Source organism: Penaeus vannamei, chromosome 34 (assembly GCF_042767895.1).
Source record: "Penaeus vannamei isolate JL-2024 chromosome 34, ASM4276789v1, whole genome shotgun sequence".
Lineage (NCBI taxonomy): Eukaryota > Metazoa > Arthropoda > Malacostraca > Decapoda > Penaeidae > Penaeus > Penaeus vannamei.
In genome coordinates, this window is record NC_091582.1 from 23,919,699 (window position 1) to 23,930,809 (window position 11,111).

Genomic DNA, 11,111 nt, shown 5'->3' on the forward strand with positions numbered 1-11,111 from the left:
GGAGAGAAGGGAGAGAGAGCGGGACGAAAGAGAGAAGGAGACGAAAGAGAAGACGAAAGAGAGAAGGAGACGAAAGAGAGAAGGAGAGAGAAGGAGACGAAAGAGAGAAGGAGACGAAAGAGAGAAGGAGACGAAAGAGAGAAGGAGAGAGAAGAGAGAGAGGAGACGAAAGAGAGAAGGAGACGAAGGAGAGGAGTCGAAAGAGAGAAGGAGACGAAAGAGAGAAGGAGAGAGAAGAGAGAGAGAAGGAGACGAAAGAGAGAAGGAGACGAAAGAGAGAAGGAGACGAAAGAGAGAAGGAGAGAGAAGAGAGAGAGAAGGAGACGAAAGAGAGAAGGAGACGAAAGAGAGAAGGAGAGAGACGAAAGAGAGAAGGAGACGAAAGAGAGAAGGAGACGAAAGAGAGAAGGAGAGAGAAGAGAGAGAGAAGACGAAAGAGAGAAGGAGACGAAAGAGAGACGGAGACGAAAGAGAGACGGAGAGAGAAGAGAGAGAGAAGGAGACGAAAGAGAGACGGAGAGAGAAGAGAGAGAGAAGGAGACGAAAGAGAGAAGGAGACGAAAGAGAGAAGGAGAGAGAAGAGAGAGAGAAGGAGACGAAAGAGAGAAGGAGAGAGAAGAGAGAGGAGAGAGGAGGAGACGAAAGAGAGAAGGAGACGAAAGAGAGATGGAGAGAGAAGAGAGAGGAGAGAGAGGAAGTGGAAGTCCTGTAGGGTTTTCTGAAGGATTTTGTTGTAGGATTCTTGTACGATTTTTTTTTGTGTTTTTTTTTTTGTCGGATTTTTTTATATATAGGATTCGTGTAGGATTTTTTTTAACGATTTTTGAGAGATTTTGGCAGGTTTTTGTAGGATTTTCTGCAGGACTTGTGGGATTTTTGTAGGATTTTTTTATATGATTCTTGTAGGATTTTGTACGTTTGTAAAAGACTTGGGAAGATTTTTGTAGGACTTGTAGGAGTTATGTCATTTTTTCAGTCATTGAACTTTCCTTTTCTTTTATTTTTTATCCGTTTATTCATTCTATCCCTCCACTTATCTATCTATCTATCCATTTACCTATCTATCAATCAGTATAACTATCTATCTATCCAATGTATTAGTCTATCTGTCAATCTATCTATCTATCTATATCTATCAATCAATCTATCCAATCTATCGATATCTATCTATCAACCAATTTATCAATTCTATCAATCTATCTACATCTATATATCAGCCTATCTATCTATATTTTGTCAACACGTGCGTTTATAGATTTTCTTTTTCGTTTGCGGTTTGTGGTTAGAAGTAGCTCGTGGCCGTGGGTTTGTTGTCATCATATTTACCCGTTTGATTTTTAATTGCTAGTTGTGTCATTGGAGCTTCGTTGCGCAATGCTTAATGCTTGTGATGATGTAAAGAGAGAAAGTTGTGAACGAAATAGAGAGTTGGAGAATTTTGTTTTTTTCTTTCTCTTTTTAAGGAAAAGTCGATGCTGAGGGGAACGAAATAGAGAGTTAGAGAATTTGTGAACGAAATAGAGAGTTAGAGAATTTTGTCTTGTTTTTTTTCTCTTTCTCTTTTTAAGGAAAAAAGTCGATGCTGAGGGTAAAAAAACACTGATGGTGGGAAAGGGGATCATGGTTTGTGAAACCGCCAGTAAGAGTGATGATAACTATGATACGGAGGATGTGTGCATGTATACATACTCGTAAATGCATAGATCTCTCTCTCTCTCTTTCTCTCTCTGCCTCTGCCTCTCTCTGCCTCTCTCTGTCTCTCCTCTGTCTCTCTCTGTCTCTCTCTGTCTCTCTCTTTTTCTTTCTCTCTCTCTCTCTCTCTCTCTCTCTCTCTCTCTCTCTCTTTCTTTCTTTCTCTCTCTCTCTCGCTCTCTCTCTCTCTCTTTCTGTCTTTCTCTCTCTCTCTCTCTAAATACATATGTGTGTGCGTGCGTGCGTGCGTGTGTGTGAGTGTGTGTGTGTGTGCATGCATACATACGTATACACACACACACACACACACACACACACACACACACACACGTCCACACACACACACACACGTCCACACACACACACACACACACACACACACACACACACACACACACACACACACACACACACACACACACACACACACTTCTATCTCATCGCGTGCGCACGTCAAGCACACGCGCACCTCCCAAGATGTAGTCCACAGAGGCGCAAGTAGTTCACTCCGATCGACCTGGCCATGCAGATCATGCCACGTCACATCAAGCACGTTGTTGCCCCAGTCTCGGGAGATGGGATTATCGACTTTCTTGTACATTAAACGCGTGAGAAATTTCCGAGGTGTAACTGTTCTTGTTCTTTTTCTTTTCTTTTGTTTTTCTTCTTCATCTTCTATATCTTCTTCCTTTTTTTCTCCTTGATGTTCTTCTTGCTTTTTTTCTTCTTGTTCTTGTTCTTGTTCTTCTTCATCATCATCATCTTCTTCCCTTTTCTTCTTCTTCTTCTCCTCCTCCTCCTCCTTCTTCTTCTTCTTCTTCATCATCTTCTTCCTTTTATTTTTCTTCTTCTTCATTTTTTTTTTTACTAATTCTTCTCTTTTCTTCTTGCAATTCTTCGTTTTGTTTGCTTTCTTCATCGGTTCCTTTGGAAGTTCCATACGTATGTAATGGAAGCTATATACCTCATCGAAAATTTATTATTTTTACTTATCTACAAACTTCATGGCTCCTCGAATTTTATTTTTTCATAACGCATTATCATCATTGTTATTATCCTTATTATTATTATTATTATTATTATTATTATTATTATCGCTATTACTATCGATTTTCTTATGCCTCCTCGAATTTTATTTCTACATAACGTATCATTATCATCATCATTGTTATTATCCTTATTATTGTTATTTTCATTATTATCGCTATTACTATCGATTTTCTTATGCCTCCTCGAATTTTATTTCTACATAACGCATTATCATCATCAATGTCACTATCCTTATTATTATCATTATTATTATTTTTTTTTTTTACTTTTCTACAAACTTCATTCATGCCTCCAATTTCATTTCTACATGACGTATTATCATCATCATTGTTACTATCCTTATTATCCTTATTATTATCATTATCATCGCTTTTACTACATACAGAAAGAAACGTGTATAAGGAAACGTGACCTGAAGATACTCCTTGAGCGTCTAACGGGATCCTACTCCGAGTCTGTGGGATATCCTGCGGGAAGGAATCGAAAGACGGAAATGGAAGGTCCTTGAGTAGGATGGACGGGGGCGGGGGGATGGGGGATGGGGGATGGGGGATGGGGATGGGGGTGGCGGGGATGGGGGCGGGGGAAGGGGTAGGGGGATGGGGGTGGGGGCGGGGGATGGGGGGCGGGGAGGTCAGGGGATGGGGGTCATGGGGTGGGGATGGAGGTGGGGGCGAGGGTGGGGGATGGGGATGGGGGATGGGGGGAGGGGGGATGGGGGTGAGGGGTTGGGGGTGAGGTAGGGGAGGTAGGTCTCCAGGATATTCCCTTCTCTTCGCTCTTTCTCTCTCTCTTTTTTTTTTCTTTTTTTTTTTTTTTAAGAGGTGGGGTGTGGTTCTCTCTCTGTCTGTGTTTATGTCTGTGTCTGTGTCTTTCTTCACTCTATTTTCTTTCTATTTCTATTCTCTCTCTCTCTCTCTCTCTCTCTGTCTCTCTCTCTCTCTCTCTCTCTCTCTCTCTCTCTCTCTCTCTCTCTCTCTCTCTCTCTCTCTCTCTCTCTTTCTTTCTGTTGTTGCCATTGTTTTCTACTTGTTTCCCTCTGTGTCCCCTTATTTCTAGTGTCTCCTATCTTTCTCTCTTTCTCTCTTTCTCCCTACCTCCTCCAACCTCTCTATCCTTCTCCTCCCCATCCCTTTCTCCCTCTCTCTCTCTCTCTTTGCACTCCGCTCCCTCCCCTCTTTCTCTCTCTCCACTCCACTCCCTCTCTCTCTCTCTCTGTACTCCACTCACGCCCCCCCCCACTCTCTCTCTCTCTCTCTCTCTCTCTCTCTCTCTCTCTCTCTCTCTCTCTCTCTCTCTCTCTCTCTCTCTCTCTCTCTCTCTCTCTCCCTCCCTCCCTCCCTCCCTTTCTCCTCCATTCCCTCCCTCCCTTCCCCTCCCTCCCTCCCTCCCCCCTCCATCCCTCCCCCTCCCCCTCCCCCTATCTCTCTCTCTCTCTCTCTCTCTCTCTCTCTCTCTCTCTCTCTCTCTCTCTCTCTCTCTCTCTCTCTCTCTCTCTCTCTCTTTTTCTTTCTTTCTGTTATTTGCTGTGTTCTCTTGTTTCTCAATACACTGTTTCTGTCTCTTTCTCTCTTTCTCTCTCTCCCTGCTCCTCAACCTCTCTATCCTTCTCCTCCCATCCCTTTCTCCCTCCTCTCTTTCTTTCCACTCCACTTCCTCTTTCTCTCTCTCCCTCCCTCCCTCTCTCTCTCTCTCTGTACTCCACTCACCCCCCCCCCCTCTCTCTCTCTCTCTCTCTCTCTCTCTCTCTCTCTCTCTCTCTCTCTCTCTCTCTCTCTCTCTCTCTCTCTCTCTCTCTCTCTCTCTCCCTCTCTCTCTCTCTGCACTCCACGCACTCCACTCCACTCCTCCACATTCCCTCCTCACACTCAGAATCAAAGAACCAACATAGCCTTAACACTCCCAAATCATGTTATTGTTGTTATCATCATCATTATTATTATTATTTTTGTTATTATTATTATTGTTGTTGTTGTTATTATTGTTGTTGCTGTTGTTGTTATTTTTGTTGTCAGTATTATTATTGTATTATTATTATTATTATTATTACTACGAGTATTATTACTATTACTATTATTATTTTACTATTGTTATTATTATCATTGTTATCATTTTCATTATTGTTATTATTATTATTGTGAATATTATTATTAAAATTATTTTAATTACTATTATCATTATTATTATTAAGATTATTTTAGTTACTATTATCATTATTATTATTATTATTATTATTATTGTTATTATTATTATTATTATTATTATTATTATTATTATTATTATTATTGTTACTTCTACTACTACTACTATTATTATCATTATTGTTATCATTTTCTTCTTTTTCCTTTTTTCTTCTTCTTTTGGTCAACCTTTCAACCACAACCAGGTCAAAATTCTCGCTTCCGGCCAAGGCAGTGCCCCGGGGGAGGTACTCGAGCCCGGGGGAGCGAGCTTGCGGTCAGGGGTGTCGGGGTTGTGTATCAGTCACACTAAAGAAAGAGGGAAGAAGGAAAAAAGGGATGAAGGAGGAAATGATAGAAAGAGGGAAATGAGAGACACACTAAAGAAAGAGGGAAGAAGGAGGAAATGATAGAAAGAGGGAAATGAGAGACACACTAAAGAAAGAGGGAAGAAGGAAAGGAGGGAAGAAGAAGGAAATGATAGAAAGAGGGAAATGAGAGACACACTAAAGAAAGAGGGAAGAAGGAAAAAAGAGAAGAAGGAGGAAATGATAGAAAGAGGGAAATGAGAGAAAGGTGGGCTGGGTGGGTTGGGGGGAGGGGTAGAAATCGAGGTCTTGTGGGTGTCAATGCGTGACTGTAAGCATGCGAGTACGTGGAGGGGTATGTATGTATATACGTGTGCACACAGGTGTACACGAGCACAGACCTAGTGTACACACGCACACACACGCGCATGCATGCACGCACGCTCTCTCTGTCTGTCTGTCTGTCTGTCTGTCTGTCTGTCTCTCTCTCTCTCTCTCTCTCTCTCTCTCTCTCTCTCTCTCTCACTCACTCACTCACTCTCTCTCTTCTCTCTCTCTCTCTCTCTCTCTCTCTCTCTCTCTCACACCCACACACACACACGCACACACGCACACACACACACACACACACACACACACACACACACACACACACACACACACACACACACACACACACACACACACACACACACACACACACACACACACTCACTCACTCACACACATTATTGGTTTATACACATTTATCTACCTATTTATCATAATTCTCAAACACACACACGCACACAAGCACACAATATGCAAGCAAAAAACAAGCGTTTATGAATATGCACTTCTATACTTTCATCCTCCTCATTTCTTTCTGTCTGATGACGTCACGGTTTTGTGGTCAGGTAAACAAGTGTGTTATAATTCACGCTTAAAAAAAAAAAAAAATACTGCTTTCACGGCAATTATTTTTCTAGTTGTCTGAGAGCGTACGTAAGATTTAGAGACAAACGAAGAATACACAAACGTATTTCGTGAAAGATTTAAGAACTAATAATAATAATAAAAAAAAACGAAGACTCAAATTTAAGAATTAATAGTGATAATAATAATGATAAAAAAAAACATTTGAAAACTCAAATGCGTCCGTTTCGTGTTTCGTGAAAGATTTGAGAATTTAAAACAAAAACAAATGAAAACTCAAATGCGTATTGTTTTGATATGGCGCGTAATATATATATATATATATATATATATATATATATATATATATATATATATATATATATATATATATATATATTAATGCGTCTGTTTCGTGTTAGATTTAAAAAGTAAAAAACAAACAAATATTCAAATACGTTCGTTTCATATTTTGTGAAAGATAAAAAAATAAATCAAATTCTTCCGTTTCTTGTTTCGTAAAAGATAAAAAAAGAGAAAAAAAACTGATCAAAGTTGCACAATGTTTTAAAAATAAATAATATTGCAAAAGCCGTTAAAGATCATATGATGTTCGGGTCATTATTTTTGTGAAGTGTGAAAAAAAGGACAAAAAGTGTAAAAAACAGACAGAAAAAGTATGAAAATGGACAAAGAAATGAGTGAAAATGAAAGTGTGAAAAGTAGACAGAATGGAAAGTGGACAAAAAGTAGACAAAATGTGTGATGTATCTGAAGGAAACAAAAAGTGAGAAGTGGACAAAAAGTAGACAAAATGTGTGATATGTCAGAAGTAAACAAAAAGTGTGTTTAGTGGGGAAAAACTAGACAAAAAGTGTAATATGTCTGAAATAAACAAAAAGTGTGTTTAGTGGGGAAGACAGCGATAATGTGTAATGTCAAAAAAAAAAAAAAAAAAAAAAAAAATAGCCAGTTACCATAAATAAACAAACAAAAATATATGAAAAACGAAAAACAAATAAACTAAGAAGTATTGAAAAGCGAACGAAAAAAAAAAGTGTGAAGGAAGAGTGAGGAAAAGTAGACGAAGAGTGTGAAGAGTGAAGTGTTTCGGTGCATATCCACGTGTGGGTCAGAAGTGTGGCGAAACGCACCGCTTTTAAGAGTTACAAAATCCGGTCATTGGCGGCCACTCCTTCAGACCTTCACCCGCACTCGTTTCGTTATTCTTTTATTTTTTATTTTCTTTATTTTTATGTTTTTTCTTATTTTCTTTGAGGGGTAAAGGGTGTGTGTGTTTCGTTATTTTTTTTTTTAATTTTTATTTTTTTTTGAGGGGTAAAGGGTGTGTGTGTGTGTGGGGGGGGTTATTGAAGAGGAGTGGATGAGGGCTCCTTTCTTTTCTTTTTCTTTCTTTTTCTCTTTTCTCAATCTCTCTCTCTCATTTATCTCTATCTCATGCTTTCTTCTCTCTCTCTCTCTCTCTCTCTCTCTCTCTCTCTCTCTCTCTCTCTCTCTCTCTCTCTCTCTCTCTCTCTCTCTCTATCTCTCTCTCTTTCCCCCTCCCTCCCTCCCTCCCTCACTCCCTCCCTCCCTCTTCCCTCCCCCCCCCCCCCCCTCTCTCTCTCCCTCTCTCTCTTTCTCTCTCTCTCTCTCTCTCTCTCTCTCTCTCTCTCTCTCTCTCTCTCTCTCTCTCTCTCTCTCTCTCTCTCTCCCTCCCTCCCTCCTCACTCACTCCCACTGTCTCTCTCTCTCTCTATCTATCAATGTGTCTATTCTCTGCTTCCATGAATCTTTCTATCTACCTAATTCTCGTTGTCTGTCAATCTACCTATCTCTTTTCCCTTCTCTTCTCTTCTCCCTCCCTTTTTAACTGTACAGTATTCATTTCAAGTTTTCATTTTCAATCATCTTACTCTTTATACTGTACGAATTAAAGTGACGAAAAAGAGATAGGTAAAACTCGAGTTAGGAAACCGTAGCGAAGAGGTGTGAGCGAAACATTGTGATTTCAAGGCTCTGAGCGAAAGGATTTGTTTCTCTTCGGACAAATTGAGAGCGGGTGAGGATGTGGACGAAGGTGTTGGAATATGTGATTGGGAAGGGAAGGGGAGGGAAGGGAAGAAGCAGAGGGGGAAAAGAAGGAGAATGGGGAAGGGATGAAGGAAGGAGAGGGGGAAAGGGGACGGGGAAAGGATGAAGGAAGGAGAGGGAGAAAAAGGATGAAGGAAGGAGGGGGAAGGGAAGGGGAAAAGATTGAAGCAAGGAGAGGGGAAAAAGGAAGGGGGAAATAAGAAGAAAGGGAGGGGAAAAGATGAAGGAAGGAGGGGGAAAATAGGAAGGAGGAAGGGAAGGGAAGAAGTAAAGGGGAAAAAGAAGGAGAAAGGGGATGGGCAAAGGATCAAGGAAGGAGAGGGGAAAAAAGGAAGGGGAAGAGGAGGGAGGAAGGAGAGGAGAAAAAAGGACGGGGGAGGGAAGGGAAGAATCAGAGGAGGAAAAGAAAGAGAAAGGGAAGGGTGAAAAGGATGAAAAAAGGGGGAAGAGGAGGGAAGAAGGAGAGGGGAAAAGGAAAGGGGAAGAGGAGGGAGGAAGGAGGCAGGGGAAAGGATGGAAAGAAGGAGAGGGGGAATGAAGGAGGGAGAGAGACAAAAGGAAGAAGGAAGAGAGGGAAGGAGATAGAAGGAAGGGAGGGAAATGAAGAAGGAGAGGGAAAAAAGAGAGGGAAGGATAAAGAGAAAATAAAGAGGAAGGGAGAGGGAAAAAGAAGAAGGAAGGAGGAAATAAGAAGAGTGGTTGTTGAAGGAGGGAAGGAAAGGAGAGGGTAAAAAAAACAATTAAGAAACGACAATAAAAGACCAAAGAAGGGGAAAAAAAACTAAAAACAAGAGAAAGGAAGTTGGTAAATAGAGAAACTACGGCGAGTGGTCAGTCGGAGATGCTATAAGGGCGGCGAATTTTATTATACTTTCTCTTTCGTCTTGCACTCTCTCCGCTGTCCAGTTACGCTCTCTCTCTTTTCATAACTTTATCTCTATTTTTCTCTCTGTCCCTGCCTCATTATTATTGTATTTTTTTGTTATTGTTGTTGTTTTACTATTATTTTTCTTATTACTGATGTTATTAATATCGTTATCATTATCATTCTTGTTATTATTATTATTTTGATAATCATTATCATTATTACGATTATTATTGCTATCATCACCATCATATTATAATCATCATAATTATGAATATGAACAGTGGTTATCATCATCACTATTAAGAAAAATGAGAAAACAAAAATATAATAACAAACCCCGCTTCACGCGTGTACCCTCAGACTTGTTGAAATGCGAGAAGCCAGTGTTGTTTCTCTGTATTTACTCTGGCGAAAAAAGACGATGAGACAAGAGATAACACTGAAATCTCGAGCCAGCGCGCCATTTTGGAATCTGTCGAGAGTGTAGATAAAATGGGTCGTATATTAATAACGTGGTTGTATAAAAGCGTTGGGTTAAATTGAGAAATTTGAATACTGTTTCTGTGCGATGTTGTTTTGTTGTTTTATTACGTATTGAAGGAAAGAAAGAAAGATAAGGTGAATGCTCGTTTTCTGTTTGAAAATGGTGTGTTGTTTTCACGTTCTGTGTCTTCTTTTAACAGGAATTTTGGATTTGTGTCTGAAACAAAAGGTGTATATATGTGAATTTATATTACCTTGTGAGATCGTGTTGTCATACGGTCTAACTGCCTTTGGTAATGAGTGTCATGCGAAATACCTCGGGTGTAATAATGTCATGCAGTGAACAGAAAACGGAAATATCCCTTAGTCAAGTGAAGGTCATTTGAAGGGTAACTAAACAATACTCCAGACAAGAAATTTAACCCGGCGAATGGACTAGTCACTGTGAAGGGAAATCAACCCTTCTCAAGGTGACAGCGCTATTGTCTGTGTTATATATATAGTTTTTTTCCTATACTCTATTATCACAAGAGGAAGAAGAAGGAAAGAAAGAAAAGAAAAAAAGGTTAACCAGGAAATAAAATAAGTCTAAAAAAAAGAGTGAAAAGCAAGAAAATATCATTAGAGAGAGAAAAAAAGAAGCAGAAAAAAGACATGAAAAAAATGTCCATGAAATATAGAAAACGCGAAATGATTTCGTAGTTCCCGCCAAAAATATAGGGGATCGGAAAGAAAACGGGGGTAAAAACAAAAAAAACAAAAGAGCATCTATAGCTTCAAATGACAATGAAAAACACGAATTCGAACGGCCGGAGCTCTAGCGGGAGCAGTGGACGAAGCGGGCACAGCAGGAGCGGGAATGGGAGCGGGAGAAGCAGTAAAAGCGGAAGCAGTAGAAGTAGGAACAGCGACGCGAGGAGGGAGAGCGTGCGACAGGATTCTCTGACATCCTACGGGGACGACGAGTCTGCGAGCTTTAAGAGGTGAGTGTAATGGGATCGGATCCTTCCTGTGATCCTTTCGTTGTGGGATTCTTCGTATATTTTCCGCCGAATGTGGAGAAGAAAAGAGATAGTGAAAATAATGGAAATGAAAAGGCTTTAAGAAGAATGAGGGGAAAATATTGGAAAGAAAGGGCGGAAAATTAGGTGTGAGGTAAAACGGAAATAAGGCATACGAAAGAGAGAGAGAGAGAGAGAGAGAGAGAGAGAGAGAGAGAGAGAGAGAGAGAGAGAGAGAGAGAGAGAGAGAGAGAGAGAGAGAGAGAGAGAGAGAGAGACTGTATCTGTGGTAGTTCAGAGTTTTTTAAAAGTATAAATTCGAAAGTGACATTTATGGTATTTGGAGAATGATACTTTTCATAATAAACGATGGATTCAAAGTTCCGTTGAAAATATGGCGGGAAAACTGTGTGATGTAGAGATATAAATTATACCGATGATTTATATCGAAAGCGGATATCAAACCAAAACGAAAGTAATATAATAACTGAAGGGAAAGAAAGAAAAAAGTGACTGAATATATAACGATAACATTTAACCC

The 11,111-nt window shown here is 40.1% G+C and overlaps 1 long non-coding RNA gene across 1 annotated transcript in view; it reads left to right on the plus strand.

The window, feature by feature from the left end:
• Positions 1 to 10,305, plus strand: part of LOC138859293 (uncharacterized) — a 22,151-nt gene extending 11,846 nt beyond the window's left edge. Inside the window, exon 2 of the long non-coding RNA XR_011398127.1 lies at positions 9,770 to 10,305. This is a non-coding gene — a long non-coding RNA (uncharacterized lncRNA). The remainder of the gene's footprint in view (positions 1 to 9,769) is intronic.
• The last annotated feature ends 806 nt before the right edge of the window (positions 10,306 to 11,111 follow it).